Source organism: Pinus tabuliformis, chromosome 3_2 (assembly GCF_031772625.1).
Source record: "Pinus tabuliformis cultivar Carrire ecotype Pingquan chromosome 3_2, CPIR1, whole genome shotgun sequence".
Taxonomy (NCBI): Eukaryota; Viridiplantae; Streptophyta; class Pinopsida; order Pinales; family Pinaceae; genus Pinus; species Pinus tabuliformis.
This window is the reverse complement of record NC_142302.1, coordinates 33,530,269-33,547,246: the sequence shown is the minus strand read 5'-3', so window position 1 is coordinate 33,547,246 and position 16,978 is coordinate 33,530,269.

The following is a 16,978-nucleotide window of genomic DNA, read 5'->3' as shown; positions in this document are numbered from 1 at the left end:
TCTCCTATGAAATGTAAATTTTGTTCGTATTTATAGTTTCTTTGAAGAATTTACACCTCCAAAGACCCTGTGTCCTTTAGGATAGTAAAATGGCTAATAGATACTAAGAATAAAAACCATCATAAGGTTATAGGTATATCTAGCCTAAAAAAAATTTCACTCTACTCATCTACTATATAGAGTATGATCTAGATGTAGATTTTGATTTAATCCAATATTCTCATCACAATTAAGACAAAAACAAGCAAATAAACTCAAAGCATGTTTTCTTATTAGATACATTTTGCGTACTAATTTAGTAGTGCTTACACAATGTTGAAACTCATTATCAAGATAAAATGTGGAAACATGCATATGGGAATTTAAAAATTTCACAAATTAAATTTATTCTTTGACTGAATTTAATAGTGAAATTAAATTTATACTTTAGTTAAATTTAATAATGTAATTTAAACCTGTAAATATGTGGACCTTGTTTTATCATATTTTTGCAACGAGAGGCTCTCTACAACCCAATATGGTAGTGATGTAAAATTTTATGCAATGTAATGATGAATCAATTAAATAATAATTAATACTTCATATTGTTAGATGTCGACTCGAGTCATGGATAGGCCACATCCCTTCATATGACCATATGAAACATACAAAAAATAAGCATGTTACTCAATTCATCTTATATCCATGAGCATCCAAGTTTTTTCTTGAAGCATTTAGACTCCATATGATAATGGATACCAAGCTGTTATAGCTCCAAATCTCACTCTTATGGTTTGTGATGCTGCACTCATGGCCTAGGGCAACCCCTCCTTCCAGACCTGGTCCTAAAATTTAAAAAACAGTGTTTTATTCCCTATACGCAACATTGCCCTGAGTTAAACGCGTGTACACGCGAGTCTGTGTATACCCAACCCGCGTGTATGTATTAAAACACTTAAAAAAATAAATAATTCCTTATTTTCGGGTGGAGATCGCGGGTTTTACCTGTTGATCACCTGTTAGTGCCCGTGGCCCAACTGTTCCCAACCAACTCCTAACTAAAAAACTACTTTGGAGATGGTATAAAAAGACATCAAAGGGAAGGCCTAAGGGAGAGAGAAAAGAGAGCAAGATTATTATGCTGAGATTTTCCCCTTAGACCAGGTCTGAAGTCCTTGGTGCTTTCTGCACTTCCCCCATTTTGCATAGGAAACCCTTGTTTCCATGTGTATTGGTGATCATTCATCCTTTATGTCATCATTGAGTAAGACTTGGAAGGAGCTCTTGTTGGAGGGTTGAGGCTGGAACGAATCCAGGAGGAAGCTTTGCTTGGAGCCTGCTAAAGGTGTTTCAGGTGATATCTTTCCGTTATATGTACTTTATTTGCCTTTATATAAAAGAAACACGTCTTGGTTCCCGAAACAATCTTTCTTTATGCTTATGAGATTCTTGTCTTGAATTCTTATGCAAGTAGTTACTTAAAGATTTTTATAACTAACTTTATAGCATGAAGATGGTTTATGTATAAGTATTGGTCCATGTACTGTTGTGTTCTTTGATTTGTTTGTTTTACAGGTCAAAGAAGAAGAAGGGAACTCCAAGAAGGGTTTGGACCCTAAAGGCCTTCTCGAACGTAGGACCTTAGGTACGTACCCTTAACATTAGAATTTGCTTAAAGTAAAGATAATGGCTGTGTGTGTGTTTCTTTGAATAAGCAATTTTTAGTCTGGTAGAGTCTTAGCCCAAAGGACCCTAGGGGTACTTTCCCTTCAACCAGAATTGGCGACTCCGCTGGGGACAACACTCTTGTTGTTCCTAGTTTGGGTAGTCTTCAAGCCAATCAAGGCTCAGCCCCTCTGTTTGTTGGCTCTGACTGAATGATCTGTTCTTGAACTCTAATCTTTTCCAGTTTTTTCAGTTTGTATTTTTTATTTTTCTTGAAAATCTTCATACACACTGTTTTTCTGGATTACAGAAGCGTATATACACAAGTTGTACTAAGTAAACCCGCGTATACGCGAGTTTCCTCAGTTGCAGTAGCATGTACACGCATTCTGCACATCACTGTAGGCGCGTATATTACATAATTTTCAAGATGTATAAATTTTCTTTTTGCTGAATGTTTGTCTGGTGGTTTGGGTCAGTTTCAAGCAGTCATTTTCCAGTAACAGTCCTCTGTTTAACAGGGGGCATCTTGTTCTGAACTCTCTCTAGTTATAAGGAGTATTAGTCTTGTTTTCGTTGATTGCAAGCGTAATTGATTTTTGACACACAAGATTTCTGGTTAAGAATCTTGACTGCTCTGTTTTGGCAGAGTAGGAAGATTGGATTTCAACCTTTATGTTCATTTTTGTTTTGGTGACCCTTTTGTTTGCTTAACGAAACCATTTTTGTGACCATTTGCTCCTTCGTTTCGGGAAAGTTGTTTGTTACCATTTTCTTGAAACTTGTCTTTTGATATTTTGGACTTTCATTGCTGCTTTTGATTGTCAAAAGCGATTTCAAACACATTTTATTTTTGTTGAGTTTTCATCATTTGAAAGGTGTCAATTCACAAAAGTGTTTGGTTGCCTATTTATCAATCATTGGTGTCAGTATTTTTTGAGAGCTTTCCTTTGAAAAATACTTTTTGGTTTGATTGAAAGAAAATCTTTTGAAAGTTTTGAGTTTCGCTTTCTTAAACTTGCTTTTCATTTGATTTCCTTTTTTGCGAAGTGAAAGTGCTTTGTTTTTATCTTAGAACTTGTTTTTATTGTTTGGACGAAATGATTGGTAACACATCATCTTCTATCTAAGCATTTTCGTTGCAAGACACAATTTGGTAAAGCAGCAACTTTCCTTCTTTGTTTTTAGAGTAGTCTTTGAATCTTGCATTCACATATAGTTCTTGCATTAGGATAGATTTGCATCTCTTTTTAGGCATATTATTTTTGTTAGTTTTTGTGAGTGTGGAGTCTGAAAAGAAAAAGAAAATTTGTTTATATTAGAAGTACCTCTGAACCTCATAGAAATTGCTCTTCATCGAAAACAAAAAGTGCATGTGCATGTAGCTAAGTTTTATTAATTTATTTTGCGTCCATAAAAACACCACAAGTTTCATCACCATTACCTTGTGACTTAAAGAACAGCCTAATAAAATCAAGCGCTAAATTAAAATCCACTAGAACTTTTTGTTTTAGTCAATTACACCAACAAGTTTAGGATTTTAGGGCCTTGGATTAGGCGAGTGGAGAGTTAACTCTCCAAGGCCACATAAAACATCAAACATAAGAGTCTGATTAACGAGAGTAAATCCAATAGCGTTAGGAAGACCAGGAAAGCTCTGGATCTGGAAGTTAAGCACGAGGGTCTGTGAGGACAGGGAAGAGAGATACCCCCTCTCCTACTTGTCCGAACTTACCTCACGACTGTTCCGCCTGGCTTCTGCGACGAGTTGGTACCCATAGTTGCCTCTCCTAGGGATCTACACAGGTGGCTGCGGAGGGGAATCCCGTGGCACCTGAGGTCGACGTTGCATCACTCTCAACAGTACTACTGGAGGGCACCCTTGCGAAGCTTGGGGGCTTGCACCGGCGCAGGCTGTTGTTAGGAGGTCAGCGTAACTTCCTCTGATACCTTCGCTGATAAGACTGGGCCGTCATTATCCCAGACTATCCTCGGAAGGCCCCTGACTCCACTTTCTTGTATTTTGGTGTCCGATCCTCACCACCCGGAGCGGAAATACTTGGAATTTGTTTGACTGGCTGATATCTTTAGGGACTTTATAGTGTGTGCTCTTTGCTCCTTGTATATAGTTGGCTTTAGGTATTTTTGTCTAGTCACGTTTGGACTTTGTGTTCTGAGTGACCGGCTTACCACTCTACCAATCTTGAAAGGCTTTTGGTCGTTCTTTCAGAAGTTGTAGAGTTGCCTCCTCAAGGGCAAAGGTTTTGATTGCTTATCCATATTCCTTGAAGAGTTATTTCTATATTCCCGTAGGGGAAGGGTCTTTGGAACAGTTAGATATGGCCAATATTCCTATGGAAACCAACCAAGGTGCCCTCCCAAAAGAGGATCCTTGTGCTTTTCTTTTCTTTGGAAACGTTGGTACCCCCTTGATGGCCACTTTGAATATTCCTGGGTTGAATGTTGGACTACCCGTTTGGCTGTGGTCCACTCCGAATATTCCAAATGCTCTTGAAGCTTCTCAATTGAATGCTTTATTTCAAGGGCATCACATGGGTGCTAATTGTTCATCTTCTCTCAAAGAGAAATCTGGGGTTCCTTCTTCTCCTCCTTCTTGTCACAAGAAATCTAAAAAGAGGAGAAAAAGGAAGTCAAAGAAGAAGAATAACACTAGCACTTCATCCTCAACCTCTGCTAGTCATGTTGGAGATGAGCCTTCAGCCACTGCTAGTCATGCTAGGGGCACAAGTCTAGTCACTGCAAGTCACACTAGAATTTCATCTTCAACCTCTGCAAGTCATGTTGGAGATGAGTCTTCAGCCGCTGCAAGTCATGCTGGGGGCATGAGTCTAGTCACTGCGAGTCATACTAGCAAAGAGTCACCGACCTCTGCACGTCATGTTCAGGACTCTCCGCAAACCACTGCTAGTCATGTTGGCGGAATGGAGGTTGATAAGAAACCTAGACGTAGAAGTTTTAAACCTAAGTTCCCTTGTAAGATATGCAAGGGAGACCATCTTACTCATTTATGCCCTGGTATTCCAAAGGTTCAAAGGATATGGTCCGAGTCTGAAAGTACTTCTACTCCTACACTTGATATGGTTTCTCATCAATCCCATCAACCATTGGTTGATAATGTGGTAGAGCCAGTGCAATCGCTGGCCGATTACACTCCTCTTTTGGGGGGTGAAGTGCCGAACAAAAGAGTCTGTTTGATCTCTAGTACAGAGTCTTCTAGTATAGGGGGCATTCCGGTTTCTTCAAATGTTCCCCCTCCAAGTTCTAAGAGTGTTTCCTTTGATTGGGATAGTCTTGTTGAGCCTCGTCTTCCTTCCGCTGCACCTTTCCAAATAAAGGTCAGGGTTAATTCCACAAATGTCTATCGATGTATGGTGGATGAAGGATCCTCTACAAGTATTATATCCTCTTTGACTTGGAAAGCTTTGGGTTCCCCAAAGTTGTTGACAGCTCAGAGTCAGTTGTTAGCCTATGATAGAAGGCCTGGTGAATTTATGGGGGTTCTTCCTCAAGTGCCTATCACTTTAGGTGGGAAGACGGTCTTAATCGATATGATGGTGGTTGATAGCCCTTTAGACTTTAATATGCTACTTGGGCGTGATTATGTCTATGCTATGAATGCTGTGGTGTCTTCACTCTTTCGAGTAATGTGCTTTCCTCATAACGGGAATATTATCACTATTGATCAGCTTGCACCGGATAATCACCACCCTAATTCGACTTTACTGCAGAATACCCCTTGGTTTGTTCCAAGTGTTCAAGTAGACTCTACCCCGCCACGGGTCAATTATGTGGCATTGAATCCTCAATGTTCAATCGCTTCTAAGAAGGATCCTTTGACCTATTATTCTCCTTCTTGGGACTTGGTCTCGGCAGTTGACCGAGAGATTCTTCCTATAGGGACATGGGACCCTTTAATTCCCTCTTTTGATCCTTGTAGTTCTCATGATTTCTTAGAACTTGTTTTGCCTTCACAGGAGGAACTCTTTGAAGCCATGAGTTATGACTACCAAAGGAGTCCTTTGTTCGATCCCTGCAAGGGGTTTGTCCAGAAGAGCTATTATACGTAAGCCGCAAGGCTGCGTGGTTCCCTGTACCATATTGTATATATGAGGTACGCATTTTCAAGTTTTGTATCCTATAACACAAAGATTTTATATGGAGGATGTATTAACTTCATGTCTAGTGTTCCTATTTATGCTTACAGAACTTGGAAGATTTCTCCTTTGGAAGTTTATGGTTGGTCCGTTCTTACAGGTATTGGTTCTCGAAACTGGCATATAGGTTAGGCGTTTCCACCTGCATTGTGCATTTATCAGTTTCCTTTCTCATTTTGCCTTAGGATCGACCCCACCAAGTTATGGTGCGGAACCTTCTCATTGTTTAGAAGTATCATGACTTGTGTGGTAGAGCCTACCTTATCATGGGTGCCCTAGTTAGTACCTTTTTGTCGCTTGGCACTCATGCTGATTTTTCATCCCTAGGCTCGGGAGTCCTCTGTAGTCCCGCCATGACTTATGCATTGAAGACTCATTCTTCTTAGCTTCTTCGCTTCGTTCTGGCCTTATACCCCAGAGGCTCCTTTGTGTTGAGTTGTACTACTGCATTGCATGTTGACCATTTGCACCTTTTGGCCTAGAGCCGGCTTCACTTGGACTCGTGTTTAAGCCAACTTTTGACCATGACGTTCGCAAAATCAACCTTGCATACCTTTCACTTCTGCAGCTTGACATACCCAAATCCGTGGAAGGAACATACCTCTAAGTGTCACTGACCAGTTTTCACCTCCCTGCATTGAGCATAGGAACGTTCCTTTCCCAGGAACTAGATCATATGTTTCACTGACACTCGTTCTTTCCACTGTACCATAGCATTCTTTTATTCTTTTTCCGGCTTATCAGAAAAAGACAAAAAGAAATTAAATATTCCAAAAAAGAGTGGGAACAGGGACATTATTTCCATTTATTGTTGGCAGCTAGAGTCAGTCGTGTCGCCCTTGAACAAAGCACTCAAAACAAAGTCTCCTCCGCATGGGTGGGATTTAGTTTGACTTAGGTACGCCATAACCTTGTTATCGAGTTAGTTCTCCCCCGATTGGTTATCTCTTCCAATCATATGGAGGGTTCGTTCGTGCCTCCTGCATGACGAACTTATACAGATTCATCATATGCTGCCACATAGTCACATTGAGTCGTGCTTTTGTTCAAGGGAAGTTAGCCTGAGTCGGCCTTTCTACGGTGTCTCTTGACTCATTTTTCAGTCGGCCATCCCTGGTTGTCAGTGTCATGTCTATCATCACATCAATTATATTGGTCCTTTACTCGTGCTGGTTTGAGAAGGTCCCCACTGACTTCTTGCTGGCGGGTCTTGTCCTTATCGACGACGACACCTTGCTCTGAGGACAGGCCTAGAGCTGCACCCTGGCCCTATTTTCATTATTGATAGGTCACCTTGTGCTCAGCATCGATCAGTATCATGGGTCTTTGACTGAGTGGTTTCCCTTGTGTTCGACATCAGCATACATTATCACACATTGGGATTCGTGCAGTACCTTGGTTTCCATTTGACCCTATTGGTGGATACCTCGCCTCTATGTCAGCTTTCATTATTGGTTGGTTCAGAGGGTTTCTGCCGTGCGCTAGCCACATCTTGTGTACGCTGGAAATGTACTTCGGTTGGGTTACTACATCTTTTTCGTCTGATTCCTTCCACATTATTGGCCTACGGGTTACACTCGCGCTAGATTGATGGAGGATGCCTTAATGCCTTCCTTCTAGCGGATCTTTCCCTATCGACTCCGACTCATTGCTCTGGGGCAAAGATCTAGAGTCCATTTGGCAGTACCTTGGGGTTTGCAGTCATTAGTGGTAGATCCTTCGCTATCGACAGTGGGAAACCATCATTGTCTCCTGATCGATAGATTCTTACAGGTGTTCGACTTCAGCTCATCTATTCACACTTGTTAGATTGTACTGGGTACCTTGACGCTCATTATCATTATCGGTGAGTAGTCTCGCGTTTATTAATGGTATACATCAATGACCGGTAATCAAACGATTTCTCACATGGTCGACTTCATATCATTTATTCCCATGGTGTAGAAATGTACCACGGCGGTCGGTGAAGACCTCAGGTTGTATCAGCATTCATTGGTTCACTTGACAGTTGCTCCTGTTGCTGCTAGTTGATACCACTCCACCTTATATGTTGCAGTCAGTCATGGCGACATTCTATATGCTGGCACCTGAGTTTGCAGTGTAGTACCATCCTATTCCATCATGTTCAGTTGGTACCTTTTGGGATCAGTCTTTGATATCAATGATCCGTTGCATCTTTCAGCATCATTGACAGTCTTATATGTGATATTTAGACATGTACTTACTCATTATGGTCAGTTGATCCATTATGTATCTTCCAGTCATTTATACTTGTATACTTAGTGGATCCGCTTGTACTTGATATGCGGACATGCTTTACTTTTCCTGAGCATGGGTATGCCCGCCTCAGACAGTGTTTCTTTCTGATCTCCTTTTGGTGGCTTGGCAGGCTGAATTCTGGTGCAGTCCTCCTCGGTTTTTAGACAGAGTTCCTTTCCATGTACTTACATAATATATTTCGGCCATCATGTTCCCCTTCTGACCTCATATATTAGGGGGCATCTGTTATAGCTCCAAATCTCACTCTTATGGTTTGTGATGCTGCACTCATGGCCTAGGGCAACCCCTCCTTCCAGACCTGGTCCTAAAATTTAAAAAATAGTTTTTTATTCCCTATACGTGACATTGCCCTGAGTTAAATGCGTGTACACGCGGGTCTGTGTATACCCAACCCGTGTGTATGTATTAAAACACTTAAAAAAAATAAATAATTCCTTATTTTCGGGCGGAGATCGCGGGTTTCACCTGCTGATCACCTGTTAGTGCCCGTGGCCCAACTGTTCCCAACCAACTCCTAACTAAAAAACTACTTTGGAGATGGTATAAAAAGACATCAAAGGGAAGGCCTAAGGGAGAGAGAAAAGAGAGCAAGATTATTATGCTGAGATTTTCCCCTTAGACCAGGTCTGAAGTCCTTGGTGCTTTCTGCACTTCCCCCATTTTTCATAGGAAACCCTTGTTTCCATGTGTATTGGTGATCATTCATCCTTTATGTCATCATTGAGTAAGACTTGGAAGGAGCTCTTGTTGGAGGCTTGAGGCTGGAACGAATCCAGGAGGAAGCTTTGCTTGGAGCCTGCTGAAGGTGTTTCAGGTGATATATTTCCGTTATATGTAGTTTATTTGCCTTTATATAAAATAAACACGTCTTGGTTCCCGAAACAATCTTTCTTTATGCTTATGAGATTCTTGTCTTGAATTCTTATGCAAGTAGTTACTTAAAGATTTTTATAACTAACTTTATAGCATGAAGATGGTTTATGTATAAGTATTGGTCCATGTACTGTTGTGTTCTTTGATTTGTTTGTTTTACAGGTCAAAGAAGAAGAAGGGAACTCCAAGAAGGGTTTGGACCCTAAAGGCCTTCTCGAACGTAGGACCTTAGGTACGTACCCTTAACATTAGAATTTGCTTAAAGTAAAGATAATGGCTGTGTGTGTGTTTCTTTGAATAAGCAATTTTCAGTCTGGTAGACTCTTAGCCCAAAGGACCCTAGGGGTACTTTCCCTTCAACCACAAGCTAAACCAATAAATTGTATTCAAGCTGCAACTCGAGAGGCAGATTGAATTGGTAAATCGAATCTTGGTTCATCTACTTAAACGTTATAGCTAGAGCTACCTGAAGACTCAAGATGAAGGTCTAGCATCTTACATTGTGACAATAGGACCATGCATAGTTCCACTTATTTTTTACCTTTTGAAGTGTGTTATGGGGTCTTTCCACAATCACAAGGGCATTCACGAAGTTAGATAATGGAAAAGGAGGGTATCACTTTGGGTGAAAAACAAGTTCATCCCCTCTAAACTATTGATTTCATTCATCCTGTTTGATCTCATTCAATCAATTATTTCATGGATCAAAACCAATTCGTTCCTTCTTTTCCTTGTAGGAAAGATTAGGAACTACTTGTGGTGAATAAGTGAAAAATCTATGCAATTCTAAGCAGGATAACATAGGATTGTATTCATATTAGTTTGGTAGGACTCCCACAATCGCTTCAATGAGTGTCATGTGTTCTATTAGTGAAGTTGTTGAATATAAGTGAAAGTAGAGGCAAAACACTATTTGAATGACTATTTGGTTTATCTAAAAAATAATGTCCTATGAATATTTTCTCTCTACAAGGAGTCTTCACAATAACATGCTTTCTCCAATTATGAATGAGGGAACAAAAGGGGAGCTTCACTTGGTGCAGGTCTTAGAAATACCATCATGATTTGTGTTTGGCTTGGTAGGTAGCATGTGGTCATATCTAATTTAAATGGAAACCTTACTTCTATCAATCGATTGGTGCAAAATTGATCAAAGTCTCCTTAAAGGATTCACTAGTACTTCCAAGATAGATAAAGTTATATTTTTGGGTTTAGTGAATAATTCACAAATTCAAATAAATGTGTGAATGGATAAGGGAAATCTTAGAGGACATACGAGAATATAGGTTTGATTCAAAAGAAGTAGTGAATTTGGGAATAGGAGGTTCTAGAAATATACCACTTCTAAATCTAGTTTGTTTAGGGGCAAGGCAATCAGAATAAGAGATTAGGTTCTACGATGAACATCGATTCATTAGAGTTGATTGTTCTACCATTGACGATGTCTTGAATCGAATTGTATAATGCACTAGATCTATTATGTGTGTGTGTTTCACGTCTTATCCTAATGATCCATGATCGTGACAAGCATTCCCTTATGAATGCTTATGAGGAATTTATGCATTTAGGTAGAGAATTCAGATTCATTTTCATAAATTGAGGCATGCCTATTGATATACTCAACTAACTACTAAGATTCAAGTCTTATATATATGATAGTTGACATTGTTCACAAAGGAAAATCCCTCTAAAACCCGTATCTATACCACCATACCACCCATTTCATGGTATAGGAGGAACTTGAGCTTATCTCAGCTTCTTCTGAACTCTAGTATTATGCCTGAAAATGAATTCTACTTGAAGTTGACCCATTTGAAATGGTTTAAGCCAGGGATTCCCACTCTACTATATCCATTATTTTAATATTACAATTACAGTCCACTTATTTTGATAATAATGGTATCTTGTAAAAAGGACTAGGATTGAACGTCCTATTTTCTATCTATGGCTAGCATCAGATTGATTCGAGTTTTTGCAGTCATCGAGAGAGCTATAAAAGTGTTACCCAGGCCTGGAATTTCAAATTTAGTTTTTCTTATCAAGTGACAATATGAGGATATTTATTTGTTTATCATTCCTATGATTTTACTTTGTATACATCATTTATGAGTGTCAAATTCTTTTGTACCCTTATATACAAATTTTACTATCATAAATTTCCATTTTCATAATATTTTGACTATACATTTTTCTATGATATAAAAGTAATCCAAAAAATATTCAAGATAAAATTTCATAATCGAAAAAACATCCCATGCAATTTGTATTATCAAAATTAAGTATCATTGAATATTGAATACTACATATTGAACTAAACATTGTCCAAAATATGTTTTTAAAATGTTATCACTCCACCAATATTTTACAATAGAAGAAACATCTTAAATTCAATCCCTACATACCTAGGGTGAATTCAAAATTAAAAATAATGTTAATTATAATATCGAATAAACAACATGAAACAAGTAGCAACCCTTCCTATAGCATAACGAAATGAAAAACTATAACAATAACAAAGAAGAATTTTTAGATTATCTTTTAAAAAAACTAAAAGATAAACCCTTAAAGCATAAAAGAAACAATCTCATTTTTATTAGTGAAACTTTCATTGAGTTTTCATATTCAAAAAAGCATAATGCTTATTACTTAAAGAACAAAAAACTTATTGTTAGGTCCCTATAATACTAGTGATTCCCCCATTACTATTGTCATTGTAGCCCTTATTGTTATTGTTGTGCCCTATTGTCCCCATATTTTTATTATTGTGCCCCATAGAAGCCCACTATTGTTATTTCTGTGCCCTTATATTATTATTATTATGTTGGCTTTGATTATATTATGATCCCTTAGACTCCTATATACAAAAAGGAGGTTTTGGTAATTTGTATCACAGAAGAATTGTTCATTTGTGTAATGTAAAGCAGGTTGTCCCCTCTAAGAGGCTAATTTCTAAGGCGGTTATCTTTCTTTTCTATCTTTTTGTAAGCTAGTTTCATAACATTTGGTATTAGAGCTTTGGATTCTAGGGTTTTGCTGCTCCAAACAGGTCATCGTGGAATTTTCGCTATAACTATTTTTTTGCGATGTTTTAAAACCTAAAAAAAAACCCATGTGAGCCAAAATCGTTATGAACCTCGGGTCCGAATTTCAGATATTGTCTCGCTATATTTTCAGAGATATGATCTGAGGAAGTTAGGTTTTTTTGCAGACTCCCGAATTACATTCCAAACATGTGACCTTGGGAAAATCATCATAACATTATCTCTGAGCATCAGATTTAAATTTTGTAACAAGTTACAGAAAGAATACGGATTGTAGTTTTCTGTCTATATTTTGTAGATCTGAAGGTCAAAACAGTGACACGTGGCATGTCGTACAAATTGTCTCTACTAAAACATTATATAATCAGGACATATGAGGAGATTGGACATAACGCTTTCTTGGGAAATCCAATTTTGATTAGACTGGTGGCATTGGAAAGAGGATTCAGAGGGCTACAACAGCAAGAAATTTCTGACCTTAGAGATCTGCAATTACAGAGATACAGTAGATTCATTATAAAGCCTCTACAAAGCGAAAGAAGGTGTGTAGTCTTTTTAAAATTTTGCATAAATTTGGGTTGAAAAATTTGTAAGGACTCTAGACGCCACATATCTCCACAATGGTATGATATTGTCCACTTTGGGCCTAAGCCCTCATGGATTTGTTCTTGGGCTTTACCCCAAAAGGCCTCATACCAATGGAGATATTTTTCCATCCTTATATACCCATGATCCTCCCCACTTCTAGTCAATGTGAGACTTTGGTCGTATACCCAACAATCCTCCCCTCGAACAAAGGACCATCGAGCTTCCCCTCAAACGATTATCCATCCGTAGGATTCTCCCCTCTCTACCAACCAGGATTCTCCGCTCCAATGCGTTGGAAGCACACGCCTTACATGGTAGCACCCCCTTGTCTCAAGAGCTTGCTCTAACTGAGCTCATCCACGGATCCCATCGTGATATTACCGGGGCCCACCACCTTCGTTCAGCATTCTGAGGATTCATCCACTTGGCTAACTTTGAATCTGGCTTTGATACCACTTGTAAGGACTCTAGACGCCATATATCTCCACAATGGTATGATATTGTCCACTTTGGGCCTAAGCCCTCATGGATTTGCTCTTGGGCTTTACCCCAAAAGGCCTCATACCAATGGAGATATTTGTCCATCCTTATATACCCATGATCCTCCCCACTTCTAGTCAATGTGGGACTTTGGTCATATACCCAACAAAATTAGTTTGAAGTTCAAAGGGCATAGTGAAGCATACTTATCATTAATTGATGCCCCGAAGAAAGAAAATGGAAACAACTAGTAAGCAACCTGAAAGCTCTAGCATGACTCATGAAGAAGAGGAAGAAATGCAACATGATATATCAAAATTATGAGACCAAGTGCAACAAATTTCACTCTCACAAAAGGTAACAGAAGCTAAGATTGATGGTTTAAAGAAAGGTGTGGAAGCTAAGATGAATGGCGTAGAAGCTAATATGAATGGCGTGAAAGTTAAGATGGATGGCATGGAAGCTAATATGGATGGCACGGAATCCAAGATGAATGACTTGGATGCTAAGATGGATGGTATAGAAGAAAAACTGAAAGGTAACATGGAAGATTTGAAGATAGATTTGACTAAGTTGCTACAAGAAATGCTTACTAATGGTGAAAGGGTAGTAAAGGAAACTCATGATGACAAAAAAAGAAATGTAAATCATGATTTCATAGACTCTAACACTAGATTGAAGACCCACCATGTTCCAAAGATCGATATGAGGAAGTTTGATGGCAAGGATCCCGCAACATGGATACTACAGATGGAGCAATTTTTCGATCTCCATAATGTGCAAAACACACAAAAGGTACGCATTTCAACTTTATATTTGGAACCAAATCAGTTTGTATGTATCAATGGCTTTGCTTTCATAAACAAATTGTCACTTGGGCAATTTTTACGGAAGAAATGATAGCACATTATGAGGATACAAAAAGCAACACTTTTCTTAGCCAATTGATAAACCTCAAACAAAAGGGTTCAATGATGGGGCATATTGAGGACTTCCAAAAATTTAATATAAGGGTAAAATATATTCCATAGGAGCATAGAATTGATGTGTTCATAGGGAATTTAAAGGATAACATCCAACATGAGATTTTCCTTTGGGAACCTAACTCATTGGCGAAGGCATTTGTGTTGGCAAGAGAAATGGAAAGAAAAATTATGGCAACAAGGAAGCCTACGACTCACAACTATAAGGATGAAATTTTTCTTTCCCATAGCCTTCCACAACCTACAAGATTGATACCCCAACAATTGGAAGAAAAAAGAGCAAAATGGCTTTGTTATAGTTGTGATAGTAAATACACTAAAGGTCATAAGTGTGCTGAGAAGAAATTATTTTACATAGATTGTGAAGAGGAAGAAAAGGAACAAGAAACGTCAAAAGAAGAGGATATACACCATGAACAAACCCTAGAGAAAGACGAAATGAATCCGACCATATCTTGTAATGCATTGGTAGGAATTACCACTCCTCAAACTATCAAGATAGAAGGACATATCAAGAAGAAAAAGGTAATAATGTTGATTTATTCAGGCAGTATCCATAATTTTATTCATTGTAAGATAGCCAAGGAATTGAATTGCTTCCTATAACCAGCAGTAGAGTGTCAAGTGATGGTTGCAAGTGGAGGAACCATAAATTGCTCTGGAAAGTGCCATATTATCAAGCTATCCATGGGAGAATATGTATTGAATAGCCCAATGCTTTCCATTCCAATGGGTGGTGTTGATGTTGTACTATGAGTCCAATGACTACAATCCTTGGGTAAAATAGCTTTTAATTTTCAAGAACTTTTCATGAAATTTTCTTCGAGAGGAAAGGAAGTTGAATTAAGAGGTATTGCAGGGAAACCAGGAAAGATAATCATCTCTAATGGAATGAAAAAAATTCTAAAGAAAGAACAATGAGGCATAATTGCACAATTATGTATGCGAGAGGTTCCTACATCGAAATCATCTATTTTTCCAAATCTCCAAAAAGTCTTGGACAACCATTCCAAGGTATTTGAGACACCCAAAAGTCTCCCACCTGATCGTGATCATGATCATGCTATTCATTTGGTTCCGAGAAGTGTTCCTCCAAACATCAGGCCTTACAGATATCCATATGCCCAAAAGAGTGAAATTGAACGCATGGTTGCAAAAATGCTAGAGGCTAGTATAATTCAACCTAGTCAAAGTTATTCCTCTACTCCAGTAGTATTGGTGCACAAGAAGGATGGATCATGGTGCATATGTATAGATTATAGGGATCTCAACAAGCTCACTATTAAAGATAAATTTCCTATTCCTGTCATTGATGAACTATTGGATGAATTGCATGGATTAATTTAGTTCACCAAGTTGGATCTTCATTTAGGATATCATCAAATCAGAATGAAGTATGAAGACATTCCGAAAACAACATTTAGAACTCATGAGGGTCATTATGAATTTTTGGTCATGCCTTTTGGCCTTACCAATGCACCTTCTACATTTCAAGGTTTGATGAATTCCATTTTCAAACCCTTCCTTAGAAAATTTGTGTTAGTATTTTTTGATGATATACTAATATATAGCAAGTCTTGGAAGGATCATGTTCAACATGTTGACAAGGTGCTCAAACTATTGGAGGAGAAACAATGAAATGCAAAATGCTCCAAATGTTTCTTTGGAGTACAAGAGGTGGAATATCTGGGCCATATTGTATCTCATTAAGGTGTTAAGGTAAACCCTAGCAAAATTAAAGCCATTAAGGAATGGAAAATCCCCACATTCATAAAGCATCTGTGAGGATTTCTCGAGTTGACAGGGTATTATTGCAAGTTTGTTAAGAATTATGGGAGAATAGTAGCACCTCTAATAGCATTATTGAAGAAAGATGCATTTTTATGGACTCTAGAAGCAATGAAGGCCTTTGAACATCTTAAAGAGGCAAATGTGCCAAGCACCAGTCTTAGCTACGCTGGACTTCACAAAAACCTTTATTGTGCAATGTGATACCTCAGGAAATGGAATTGGTGCTTTTTTAATGCAAGAAGAAAGACCCATTTCATTCGAAAGTTGTCCAATCAAAGGAAAGTATTTACATAAAGCTATTTATGACAAAGAAATGTTGGAAATACTACATGCACTTAAAGAAATGGAGACCCTACCTAATGGGAAGACACTTCAAGGTAAAAGTGGATCATGATAGTCTTAAATACTTTTTAGAACAAATATTATCTTTAGAAGAGTAGCAAAAATGGGTCACAAAGATGTTGGGTTATGACTTTGAAATCATATACAAAAAAAGGGAAAAAAAATGTTGTGGAAGATGCATTCTCAAGAAAGGATGAGGATGGTGGATGCATTTCTTTGTGCCATTTCTATTATCCAACCAGATTAGATAAATGAAGCAAGGGATGAATGGAAGAATGACGAAGAAGTGTGGGCACTCATTCAAAAGTTACAACAAGATCCCAGTACATCTGATACATTTAGATCAAAAAATGATTCATTATGGTACAAAGATCGCTTATACCTATGTCAGAATTCCCATCTCAAACAAAATATTATTAAGGAATTGCATGCCTCTCCCTTAGGAGGGCACTTGGGATTTTTAAAAACTTACCACAGGGTTAAGAAGGATTTTTTTTAGGATGGCCTTAAATCTGATATTCAAAAGTTTGTGGTGCAATGTTTGGTTTTGCCAAAAAAACAAAGTTGAAACAATTAAGACCCCGGGTCTATTACAACCTTTATCCATTCCAAGTCAATGTTGAGAGGATGTTTCAATGGATTTTATCACAGGTTTAACCAAGTACGAAGGAGAGAGTGTCATCATGGTGGTAGTTGATAGGCTTACCAAGTATGCACACTTTTGTGCATTATCTCATCCATTTAAAGCCAGTACAATTCCTAATGCATCTATGGAAACAAT